Genomic DNA, 13280 nt, shown 5'->3' with positions numbered 1-13280 from the left:
CTGATCTCTGACATTAATTAAAAGTAAACAACTGCATGTTATATACACACATCTGAAAGTGCCAGAACTTTAATACCCAAGGTTGAAATAACCATAAATAATTCAGCCAAACCAGCTCAAGTGGAGATACGGAGATTAAGAATACACACACAGGGCTTCCCTGGTGGCGCAGTGATTGGGGGTCCGCCTGCCGATGCAGGGGACACGGGTTTGTGCCCCGGTCCGGGAGGATCCCGCATGCCATGGAGCGGCTGGGCCCGTGGGCCATGGCTGCTGAGCCTGCGCGTCCGGAGCCTGTGCTCTGCAGCGGGGGAGGCCACAGCAATGAGAGGCCCGCGTACCGGAAAAAAAAAAAAAAAAGAATACACACACATATCTCAGGTCAGATGGTCCCATCACATCCAAAGAAGTGAAACATGAACTCAGCTCTGAGACCACTTGCCCTAAAGCGCTTTTAACATCACCGTGGATGCCAACAGTCACTAGATGGTCACATCTGACGGATATCTTTCTATCCAAACTGTAATGGTAATGTATATATATATATTTAATTAAAAAAAAATTTTTTTTTAAATTTTTTGGCTACACAGTGCGGTATGTGGGATGTTAGTTCCCCAACCAGGGATCAAACCCATGCCCCCTGTAGTAGAAGAGAGGAGTCTTAACCACTGGACGGCCAGGGAAGTCCCTGTAATGGTAATATCTTGCAAAATGAAAACCACAATTTTAGAATCCTTCAACAAAACAATACCTTTTCAAAAACCAGATATATCCTATGTCTCTCCTATTGATAATGGACCAGTTATCCATTATCAATACTCAAAGCACAGTCTTCTGAAAATTGCTTGGGAAAAGCAGAGGCTTTTGTCATCTTTTTTCCTTTTCTAAAGGGCAGGGGTAGGCAGGAGACTAGTCGGCTCTCAACTAACTACCTCTTAGTCTCCTTTCCCCTGCCAAATTCCGTTCATTCTTGTTACAAAAGCAATTGAGAAATGAAAACATATGCCCACACAAAAGCTTGTACACGTATGTTCTCAGCAGTCTTCATAATATCCGAGAAGGAAAATCAACCCAAATCTCCATCAACTAATAAATGGTTAAGTAAAACATGGTATTGATACAATGGGATATGATTCAGCCATAAAAAGGAGTGAAATACCGATATATGCTCCAACATGATGAACCCTGAAAATATTATGCCAAGTGAAAAAAGTCAGTCACAAAAGGCCACTTATTGTATGATTCCATTTATATGAAATATCTAGAATAGGCAAATCTCAGAGACAGAAAGGAGATTAAAGTTGCCTAGGGCTGGAGGAAATAGGCAGGGGGAATAGAGGGTGATTGCCAAGGGGTACTGAGTTCTTTGTGAAGAAAATATTCTAAAATTAATTGTGGTGATAGGTGCACAACCCTGAATATATTAGAAAACATTGAATTATACACTTTAAATGGGTGAATTGTATGGTATATGAAAGATATCTTAAGCTGTTAAAAAAAAAAAGCAATCAGGCCTAGTATAAGATTACAAGATGTAGATAAGGCGAAGAACACAAATAATTTTACCCAAAGACAATAGTAAATACTGGGGTATACTTATCCTTCCAGATTTTATGCATGCATAATTTTTCTCAAACAACAAAAGGAATAGATGTATTTCAGTATTTACTCAAGCAGCAAGAAAACCAATGTTGCTTGAAAATTTTATAAATTCATTTTTAAGAACTATGCTTTCCAATACGGCAGATACTAGCCACAAATGGCTATTAGGCCCTTAAAATGTGGCTAGTCTGAACTGAATTGAGGTGCTTTAAACTTTTATTGTGCTACCCTCACCGCCATCCATCTCCGCAACTCTTTTCACCTTGCAAAACTGAAACTTATCTCCATTAAACAGTAACTCCCCATTTCTCCCCGCCCATCTGCACCTGGCAACCACCACTCCGTTTTGCCTCTATGATTCTGACTACTCTAAGTACTTCACGTAAGTGGAATCAAAGTATCTGTCCTTTTGTGACCACTTATTTTACCTAGCAATGCCTTCAAGGTTTATCCAGTTGGAGCATCATGTCAGACTTCCCTTCTTTGTACGGCTGAAAAATATTCCATGCTATGTATATATCACATTTATCCATTCACCTGTTGGACACTTGTTCCGCCTTCAGCTATTGTGAATAATACTGCTATGACCATGGGTGTACAAGTATCTCTTCAAGACACTGCTGCTGGATCACATGGTAATTCTGTGGTTCTACCATTTACACTCCCAACAGTGTACAGTTCCAGTTTCTTCACATCCTCACCAACACTTTTTTTTTTTAACACTAACCATCTTAATGGGTGTGAGATATATTTTCATTGTAGTTTTAGTTAGCATTTCCCTAATGACTAGTGATGTTGAGCATCTTTTCATGTGGTTTTGGGCCATTTATACATCTTCTTTGCCCATCTGAGATATGCTTTTTTTTTTTTTGAGATATGCTTTTAAGCATAAAATATACTTGGGATTTCCAAGACTTAGTATGATAAAAATGCAAAATATCTCATAAATACCCTTCCAAAAATAGACTACATGTTGAAATGACAATACTTTGGATATATTGGATTAAAAATTAAAATTAATTTTACTTTTTATTTTTAAAAACGTAGCTACTGAAAACATGGATAAACCTCAAAGATATTATGCTAAGCAAAATAAACCAGTCACAAAAAGACAAATATTACATGATTACACTCATATGAGATACTAAAAGTAGTGAAATTCATAGAGACAGAAAGTAGAAGGTGGTTGCCAAGGGCTGGTGGGGAGGGGAGAATGGGGATTTACTGTTTAATGGGAGAGTGTTTCTGTTCTGCAAGATGGAGACAGTTCTGGAGATGGATAGTGGTAACTGCTGCACGACAATGTGAATATACTGAATGTCACAGAACCGTATACTTAAAAGTGGTTGGTTAACATGATAAATTAATTTTACGTTATGTATATTTTACCACAATTAAAAATAAAGTTAAAAAAAAAAGTGGCTACTAGAAAACGTAAGACAAGAGTAGTGAATATGGAACCAGATAAGGCTGCTTGTAATTTTATCAGCAGGGCAATCTGGGTTCAAAATCAGAGACATTGATCACTGATGGGTCTCTTTGCCAAAACTATGAATATTAAGCATCTGTTAAGACTGTTTAAGATTCCTTTGAACAGGATAGATCCTCTAGAGCAAGTCCTGGATGTAGCAGAACAACTTTGAAGGCCTTTACAAATTTCCAGACCATTTTGGACAATTTTAAACGAGTGACTCTATGGTAATATATCAACAGCCCCCAAACTGTTAAGCACTTAAAAAAAAAAAAAATCTTAGTAGAGAGTTCACCTTCCTGGCAAATCTGCTCCACTCCAAGAGGCCAGGAACAGAGGAATATATCACTTTTGTCAACGTCAAAGGCCCAAATTCACTCTGCCTTAATTAATAGTTTAATCCAGCTAGAGTTACTTTAATGAATTCAATTATTTTTAATTTTGCAAAACTGAAATGATTCTAGAGCATGAAGCAGCAGTACAGAAATGATTTTCACAGAATTTCCATGTATTAAATTTTCAAATCACCTTAAGTTTCTTTCAAACAGTTACAGGATAGAACTGTAAAAGGGGAGAGGTCCCAGGAAAAATAAAACAGGAAGCCTTTTCAAAGGTAACAGAAAGATGAAAAATTTAATTTTAGTCCTTTACGCAAGTTTTATTTTCTTTCATGTTGGTGTGGCTCATTAATAACAAACCAAGAATCTAATGGGAAATAAAAAGCCTGGTTCACCACATTATCAATCACCAAAATTACAATGACTCTGTGACTTAAAAGTTTTAATTTATTTTAAATGCTCATCACAGGTGATCTCAAGAGATTTAGTAAAATATGACCTGAAAGTATAATTCATACAACTGGTAAAGAGATATTTATGTCTTTAAATTAGAATCACTATGAATCATTTTTCAGCGCAGATTAATTGTCCTTATCTCAACTGATAGGCTAAATAGAACCCTTAAAATATGCAGGAGGACAAGGATGCCATCTCACTATTCAAGGCAAAGAATGTCCATTACAAGGACCCTGACTGGTTTTTTTCCCCTGCTATATTCTCTAACACGTTCTTCATTGGCTGGCACATAGCAGGCACTCAGTAAGTGTAGAATGAATGAACAGTCCCTGCCTACAAAGGTCTTATAGAGATGACACCCCATAAATATATACAGGAAAGGATGCAATATGTCAGATGTGTCACAAACTAGATGCTCTGAGGCTTTGTAAGAGGGACAGTTCATTCTCAGCAGGGGCAGTCAGGAGAGGGCGGAAGTAGCTGTTGAGCTGCGGCCACTATGTTAGGTTGGAGAATCTGCACTCACTGCAAAAAAAAGTCTCACTAGCACAGTTCCAGAGGTGGAAAAGCAGAGTTTTAGGAACTACTGCAGAGAGTCAGAATGGCTGCTGTGTCAAGCTTCTGAGTAGTAATAAATGACAAGGCTGGAAAGGCAGGATGGGGATAGAATGGAGGCCTTGAGTGTGAAGCTAGAGCCTGCTGCCATGTCTAGCAGGCACTGAGGAGATGCTGCAGTTACTGGAGTAGAGAAGTGATACAATTTTAATGGCGCTTTGAGAGAATTAATCTGGTTGTGTTTGGCAGGTCCCATTAAAAAAGGTCTGGAGTAAGTAGATTAAGTAGAAGAGTGGACACCAGACCTAGCCATTGTGACAATCACTTGAGGGAGCTTACACCCATTCCAGACCTACCTACTCAATCTGAAACATCTGCAAAATAGCCAGAACTTTAGGTATAAGGTAACAAGATACTGAAATGACAGCACAAGGACGGGGAGAAAAAGTTTAAGCATAAAGCCTACAGCCAACATCAAAATTTGTGTTTTCCAGTAGGACTACACTGGTTTCATGACCAAATATTTAGGTTACCTCTCAGCCACGTGTAAAGATTTTTTCCCTCATAACTTTAAACTTCTATAATAAGTAGGGTGACATAGTACAGTAAAGCTTTCCCCTGCTAGAAAAGATGGTACAATGTAGTAAGAAAGAATACAGCTCTAGAGCTGGACAGATCTGTGTTTAAATCCTTGCTCTGCCACTTACTAGCTTTGTGACTCTAAAAATCTTACTTTACTTCTGGAGGTCTGTCTCCTATGGTATAACCAGTATAACACCATTCTACTGTTCAAATGTCAGAAGGATTAAATAAGATGATGCCAATTAATACTTAAAGCAGTTATTATTATTATTACCTTAAACCAGGTCAGATACTGGAGCAATCACTCTGAAATTTATGAGTTCATACCAGGATATAATCTGTTAAAAAGCACAGACTATCATTATTCCTGAGAATCAGATGTGGTTGCCACACATCTGTTCCCGTACACATTACAATGTGCATTTATACTTACACGTAAGAGTGTTTTTTATGTATTTGTGTGAGCCATTCATGTTAGAGTTAGCATATTAACTTTACAAGCTCTGTGGCACTTATAACGGTTATGCAACAGAACATTCGCAAGTACCCAAAATAAACCTAGGTGACTTAGAAATATAAAGGTGTGACCTAGAGTCTGCTTATTAAATATATATATATTTATATAATATAAAATTTGGGTTACTTCTCTTTTAAGGCTTTCAGACTAAAAAACTAGTGCCTACAACTAGGAACTGTTATTATGGCTGCTGCTTACCCTGTTGCTTTTGAGTATTTAGATTTCAGACAAGAACCCTAGCTGTGACCACCAGAACTTCTAGAACACTAATGGAACCAACGGTTTTCAGGGTGTACTTCTCAGAGTGTGCTGAGAGACTGTAAGAGATATATACAGATGGAGGGGAAGTTGACATTTAAGGGACAATGTGAAAGCTGCCCCTTTAATCAGTTTTATATACTACAGTTCACATAAAATTTTATTTGAAAGGGGGAAAGATACCTCACTACTTAAAAAAGGACAAAAAGGATTGAGAACATCTCTAACATCCCAATCTAGCTTCAGGGAGACTGTGAGATGGGAAGCATTTCCCAATTTACTCCATTTTAAATAGGCATTCCAGCAAGACATACTGTGGGAGTGATTCCAACACCATGCTGCCTACATAAGAACTCCATAGGCTTAGTGCTGCTTGCTGTCAATACAGGTGAACAACCTGGCTTAAGAGAAGTGTGAAAAAGGGAAATCAATTAACGAGCAGGCCTAAGAGAACATCCAGATATGTCCATTTATAATCATTCCAGAAGCATGCTACTGCTTCATCTAAATGGCCTAAGACAAAAAGTAGGTTATTTTCAATCCCTTAATAAGTGTTCCATGCTGTCTCAAAACTACTCAAAATAATTTTCCCATAGTAATGGGAAATATATTTTTCTCACCATTCCTGAGCAACAAAATATGTAATTTATTTGAATCACCTTCTCACGTTTTTCTAAGCTATCTCCTAGAGTCAAGGCTTAAGCGAAAGCATTATTCTTAGAGCAGGTTTTGCCACTTGATGGCTCAATCCTTACATTTTCCACAGAAGTTTTATTTATATTTTTCTGATCTCAAACCAGGATTCTAAGCACTCCCTGCATTAGGACACACCCAGTCTCAGTTCATATCTTTCAAAAGAGCAAGAATTCTAATTGTTGACTTAAACGTACATTTAATAAATTCCACCACATTTCCACTAGATAGAAGTTTCTTCAGACATATCAGGTTTCCAGAGACCACTCATATAGGTCCTCAATTGTTGCCAGCTCCCATCAGAAAAGGAAAGCCTTACAGATTTTCAAGAGAAGCACAGGTTTCCACAAGCTCTTAAATGGGGCATAGAGGGTTCAGAAAAAGAAAAGGCAGAGGGCAAAAGCCAGCAATTATCTGTCTAAGCAAAAATAACTGCTCAGAGGAGAGAAGGAACAAGACTGCCCTAAACCAAAACACTGGGAAAAGCAATGGACCATAAACAAACTTTCTTTTTAGATCCTTATACAGGCAACTTCAAACCTTATACAGCTGCTACTTCAACTAACTACCACCAGCACAATTCACTGGTAAAGAAGCTAGTGAAGCTAACTGCTTTAACTGCGGAGCCCACTTGGGATCCTTGGCTGTTAGCTAACATCCAAGCACAAAACATCACTAAGAAGTTATGAAGCACTCATGTGGGTCTTCATTAGCCAAACAGCTCACAGGGGCCCTATAAAAGCCTGTGTTCCAAACACAGACCTGGGAACCAGCCCAGACATATTCCATGGCTCACTTCATCACTGCACACGGTAGTGCCTTGATTTCCCTACTTGTGAAGTCAGTCCTGAGAGAACTGAGAATGGTTTATGAAGTGCTTAGAAAAATGACACCAGTATTATTAATATTATAATACCATAAAGGCCAGCAAGGGGGCCTGTACACTTATAGTTCATCCTTATTAAAGACATCAACCAAGTCATATGAGAAGTAACAAACACAAACAACCCAAAGCTAAGTGACTCAAGTACAAATCTATACCCTTACTGGAAAAGGAATTAGGATGTGGAGGGATTTATTTTTAATTCTAAGAGATGGTCAATGCAGGAGTCTCTTACAGATCATGTGCATGTTTTTGAATGATAACTCAATCTTAAACTGTGGCATATGTTCAGGGCAGCCTTCCCTTGGTAATTCTATTCAAAGTCTTTTATGCTCTTCTCTTAATTTCCAAACCTTTATTTCTGGAACACTGCTAAAATTCTTGAGATATCAGGATTTCTCTCGCTGCTGTCTTGGAACTAAGCTAGGGATCAATAAAACCAAAGAGGACTGCGAGTGCATCTCAAAGAAGTCCCAAAGGCAAAGGACAGGAACACATACGTGGAGATGAGAGAACCAAGCACGGAAACAGTGAGAAGAATTTTGCATTTTACACGTATTAGAACAAAAATGTGCACCCCTAAATCAAAACTCACTTTACATAGTTGGCTCACATTTTATCCGTGACTTCCTATATATACACGCATATCCCCATATAATCAAGTTGATATATATATATCCCAATCTAAGAGGCCTGTTAATATGTAGAGAGCCTTCTCTTTCCAGGGAGGCAGAATGTGGATTCTCATTTAAGCCGACCTCGAAACTGGCAGATATCAAAGGTAGGTCATGACCAAAACAAAGGTATAAGGGGTACTAAGACCGTAAGAGACTGAGGGAGCACAATCATCCTTCTCCTCACTTTCTAATGGACAAGATCAGGCAAACAAACAACAACAACAAAAATGCAGTCACATGGAACTGTGGCCACTCATGCTGGGCAAAACATGGGTGGCTGTTCTTATAAAGTGTCTCAACGATCAAGGTGGAAAGTGCCAACATGTAAACAAGAAACAGCCTCTACATTCAAGATACCAATTCAGTTAATTAGTGTGGGGCTTTGGTTCATACCAGTTTCAAATGCCAAGTTTCCAAACTAACAACATAAAATGTATATGCACATCAGCCAAACATGGCATTTGCTCCAGACTTAATACCACAAGTTCTCACAAAACTAGGGGAGGAAAAAATTTTGTAAGTTCATGTGATGCTAATAACACATCAAGCTCTGTGAATCTAACTAAAATTATTTACATAGGTGAGCAACATTTTTCTTAATGTTCATGCCTCTTAGGCAAGTAGATGAAAGTTACACTCTTGTGGAAAATATTTCACCTTCTGGAAGACATAACAGACTTTATGACATTCTTTAAAAGTGAAAGTCCTTTGGAAGTCTAGGTTGAACAAGTAGCTCATTACACAACAGTACTGGGCACCTTGATGTAAACTACAAATTAGGTTCTAATAAGAATTTCAAAAAAAAACGTTTGTAGTTTCACATCATTTTTAAGAAGTTTATCTAAGATTTAAACAGAGTAAAAAAAACTCCGACATTTGATTTTTTTCTCTGCACAAATGTATTGTTTCCAAACATTATCTCCAATATTTGCACCTTTTATTTGTATTTAATGTCATTTCAACACTAAAAAAGTGAACTGTATTTTATGTATACACCCACCCAGCCATTAACAAAATCAAGGTCTACTACAACTTATGCAATTTGTTATTTATGCATGGTTCTCAAAAGAAAAAATACTACTTAAATTCTGAAGTTTTTCTTTTTTTTCCCTAAGGTAGGGATCCCTACTTGCTCCTTTATAACAGAATAGCTCTATGTTCCTTGTTAAACTGAAATTTTCACAATTAAATGTGAAGTCACAAAATGTGTACATCACCTTAAATATATTAACCACCAGATTGCTAAATATTTAACATTTCACAATTCTAAAAATTATTTTTAACATCTTCCAAAATTTATAAGCAGTTACTTTAATATATAATGTACCTAATATAATTATGCTTTCAGCAATCAAATATAAATAATAAATGTAGGCATGTATGTTAATAAAAATCAAAATTCATTTTTACTTGATAAAAGCCTACTGATTATTTGGGAGCAAGTACATGTTCATGGAAAGGTTTGTTCTGATCAGAGAATGTTCAAGGTTTTTAGAAGCTTAGCAACTCTTGACACTGGGTCATCAAAATAACAATAATCAAGAACTTACTTGACACTTAGTCTGTTCAACATGGTGGCCTTTTATTTTTAATATAAATAGTATTAGAACTTTTCCTGCACTCTGGTTTAAGGAAAAAAAGAGAAATTTAAGCAAAACAAATTCACAATGGATATGTTTAAAATCAATGACTTTCAGAATAAACAGGAACAAGGGTCTTTAGAGATTCATAGCCCAATCTCCTCTATTTCCTACACAGAGACTATAAGAGCCAAAAAGCAAAGATTTAGTTAGTTCGAAGTATAGCAGCCTCTAATAAGGCAGTGTTAGGAGATTTTCAACAAGGGCCAAGACAAAGAAGGAACTTCTACTTAAAGTTCAATTAAATAGAATACCCATTCCCCACCCTCTAGTTAATTGAGGCTTTTTAATGAACCCTCACAGTTTACCTAAATTCCAGCCTTCAAGTCCAATTGTTTGACCTTTTTTCTTTTCTTTTTTTTTGGTGGGAGGGAGAGGGAATGCCAAAATCAGGGAACATTTGAAAGTGCAGAATATATGCTTTTTAAGAGCTCACAGTAAGTTTTCCCATAGGGGAAAAATGGCTATTACCACTAAGGACATCGGTTAACATTATATCTTACGTATAATTTGCTAAATCAAACGAAAGCACCTTCACAAACTTCACCTCCAACACACCCTCAAAGAAATGCTATTCATATTACTCATTTAAAAAGTCGTATAATTCTATATCAAACACAAATTCAAGTCAAAATTATATCTACTTAATACTAAAAAGTATTTAAAGATTACAATACCCTTTAAATTATATATCTGATTCTTCTGATTACTAAACAAATTGTAAAAGCAATTAGTTAAGTCTCTAGTGGAATACCTGAACCAAGCTGCCTCCTTTTCACTCACCAAAATGTTACTTGGTAGCAAATGTCCAATGCAAATTCTCCCCTAAGCACCAACTGGTTATGTATCAAAGAATACACCAGTTCATTTTCCCATAAATTTATCTTGGTGTTATCTTTATAAAATACCTGCAACAAAGTCTTAAAAGTACCCTTAAGTATCAACAACCACTATCCATCTTTGGTAGCAAGTACCTGTTCATGGAAAGGCCTGTTCTGATCAGAGAATCTTTAAGGTTTCTAAATGCTTAGCAACTCTTGAGATTGGGTCATCAAAACAGCAGTAATTGAATACTTAACATATTTTATACACAAGAGTGCAGAATGCAAACGATTAAAACAATATTAGCAACTTCAAAATTTTCTCTTAAACAAGGCACAAGTCATTTCTCTGTTCAGAACCCACATCTGCAACCAGCTCTAACCCGTTCCCTGAGGAATGTGGCTAGGCTGAAATTTTGGAAGTGCTGGCTTTGGTGGTGACCAAGGAGGAAGAAGTCTCTGGCTTCCCTGTTGCTGCAGTTCCCACCCTCCAAAATGAATATACCCACCGGTGTGAATTGACAATGTGGTCCAAAGAGCAAGGCAGGAACGGAGTCCAGATCCTCAAAATGGTAGTACAGGGCATAACCACTAGGCCACCTATCAGTTCAGTACAAAAAGTACAACCCTGTGCATCATGGTGCAAAAGCTGGGGCCTAGGTTTCGCATTGTGCATCTCACACCTATGGAAATAACAAGAGGAGTAAAATCTATAGAAATCAACACACCCTATGAAAGTGGGTGCTCACAGAAGACTGGTGTCAACACTTTTGCAAAGGTGGTTGGCTACTGAGATAATGAACAGCAACCGCAAGTCCAAAGTTGGAAAGAAAGAAAATTTTACAATCAACTCTGTTGAGTCTGACAATGAAGAACTCAACATGGGCTTGATGTTTACCAACAAGGCTTTGCAAATCATGACACCCATCTACATACTTATGAAAATTACTACCCCACTAAAATCTAACATCCCTCAAGGATTTTCAACTCTCAAAGAGCTGAAAAGGTTGGGGCCATGAAGAAGGGAAGTAATCAGCAATTCCCCCAAACCTGTTACTCTGAGGTTTTAAACTTCTCCCTTTACCATCTGACCTTGGGAAGATATGGTGACACATTCAAAGCTTAAGGTGGAAGAATTCCAGAGAAGGGGCTATCTGTGTACCAAGGATGTGCCAAGATGATTCCTCAAGAACAAATGTGGGTTGTCTAAGGGTCAACAGTTTTGAAAAAGTAAAAAGAGAGAACTTCTAAAACGCAGGGTAAATTCTTTAAAAGAAATAAAATCACTGCTCTTGACTCACTTGATCCTTCACCATGTTGCTGTCAGCTCACCAACTAAGAGTGTGTGAGTGTGTCTTGCTGGGTCCATTTTCCCATGGTCTGTAGAAGGCGCTGTGAAGCACATCCTGTTCTAGCTCTGGGGCCCTTCCCCCCTCTGCAGCCTTACCCAGTGCAGGGAATGCGCCCCCTACTGACTCCAACACTCATCGCCTTTAGCCGACTTGGCTGCGGTGCATTTTGGGTGGGGGCTGGTATTTTCTTCAAGGCCATAAACCAGAAGCAACAATGCGGATTTATAAGGAAACTGTATCAAGCTACCCAGGAGTTCTTTTGTTTTTGTTTTTTCCCCATTCTGAAGGTTCAAGACACTGGCACAAGAAGCATCAGGGAAAGAGATTGGGTGTGTGGGGATGGACAACATCAAAATGGCAAACACAGGAAACAGTTTGGTTCTTTTCCCTCCTAAGCCTTTGTCTGAGAAATGGGGTTATGGCAAGAACTGTCCAGAGGAATTGGGAAGGCAAGAACATCAAGAAGACTCAGTGTGGGTATGTGTGTGGCTGAAAAGACTATTAGACCTTAGCGCCTGGTCTTGGGCAGAAGAGGAAGAGAAGCAATCGCGCCTTTTCCAGCAGACAGGCATCCAGGTTTGGGGGGAGGGGAAGGCAGGCAGGCAGCCCAGAGGAAAGAAGAGGTGAATAAAAGGGTGCTCAAAGAACTACTCCCCATTCATTGCACACACACACAAAAAGAAAAAAGAAAAAAAATCTTTCGCAGCTTTCTGGATTTCCATTTTTTACCATCTTACTGCAAAGTTGGGGCTCAGAATGCTCGCAAGAGGTCGTGCTGACCAGGCAGCTGCGATTGAGAAAAGGGGGTGGTGGAGGACTCCGTGGTCAGGATAGGAGGGGAGCTGGCTTGTTGGGGAGGAAGGATTGCACAGGGGAGGCAAAGACTTTCACTCCGTGCCATGCATGCTCCCCGCCCCCCAATCTATTCCCCCCTCCCCCGACTAAAGGTGGGTAGACCTGGCAGAAGGCTCGTCCCAGGGATTGGGGGTGTGCGTGGGGGGCTCATTTTGGGCGGGGGGCGGGAGTAGTTCCAGGGATGGGAGAAGCTCGATTCTTGCTGGGGGCGGGGTGGAGAGAGATGCCACTAGCCGCAAAAGCTCCGGCGGCCAGGGCGGCTGCTGGCCTCCGCGGGCTCACGGGGCGGGGAAGGGGGGTCGGGCTGCAGGAGGAGGCGCCCGGACCGCGGAGCAAGAGCCCGGGTAGCGGTCCGCGCCGGGGCGGGTGCTCCGTCAGCACCGGAGTATGCAAAGGAGCGTGTGCGGCCGGAGGGCTGGCGGTCTCAACAATAATGCGCCCGCGGGGCCGGCCGTGGGTCCGCGCGCGGCGGTCGCCGGGCTTACCTTGACTCGGCCTCGAGGCGCGCGCGGGGCCGGCGTGCTCGGGGGCCGGGCGGCGGCGGCGGGCGGATGGCGGCGGCACGGCGCTGGCGGCGGCG

General features: G+C 39.8%; 1 protein-coding gene across 3 annotated transcripts in view; it reads right to left on the bottom strand.

Moving 5' to 3' along the window:
• Positions 1-13280, bottom strand: part of ADNP (activity dependent neuroprotector homeobox) — a 30128-nt gene extending 16848 nt beyond the window's left edge. The window contains exons 1-2 of one of the 3 annotated variants that reach the window (XM_029219519.1): positions 13186-13280; positions 11003-11176 (exon numbers count right to left, since the gene is read on the bottom strand). The gene's annotated coding sequence lies outside the window, so the exon portion shown is untranslated. Of the gene's footprint in view, positions 1-5278; positions 5343-11002; positions 12753-13185 lie in introns of those variants that run through there. The other 2 variants (XM_029219520.1, XM_029219522.1) reach the window with 2 other exon arrangements.

The sequence above is a fragment of the Monodon monoceros genome, unplaced genomic scaffold, assembly GCF_005190385.1.
Source record: "Monodon monoceros isolate NGI ecotype Baffin Bay Population unplaced genomic scaffold, NGI_Narwhal_1 Super_Scaffold_13, whole genome shotgun sequence".
Taxonomy (NCBI): Eukaryota; Metazoa; Chordata; class Mammalia; order Artiodactyla; family Monodontidae; genus Monodon; species Monodon monoceros.
Note: the sequence above shows the minus strand (reverse complement) of the source record. Positions and strands in the feature narration are given on the sequence as shown.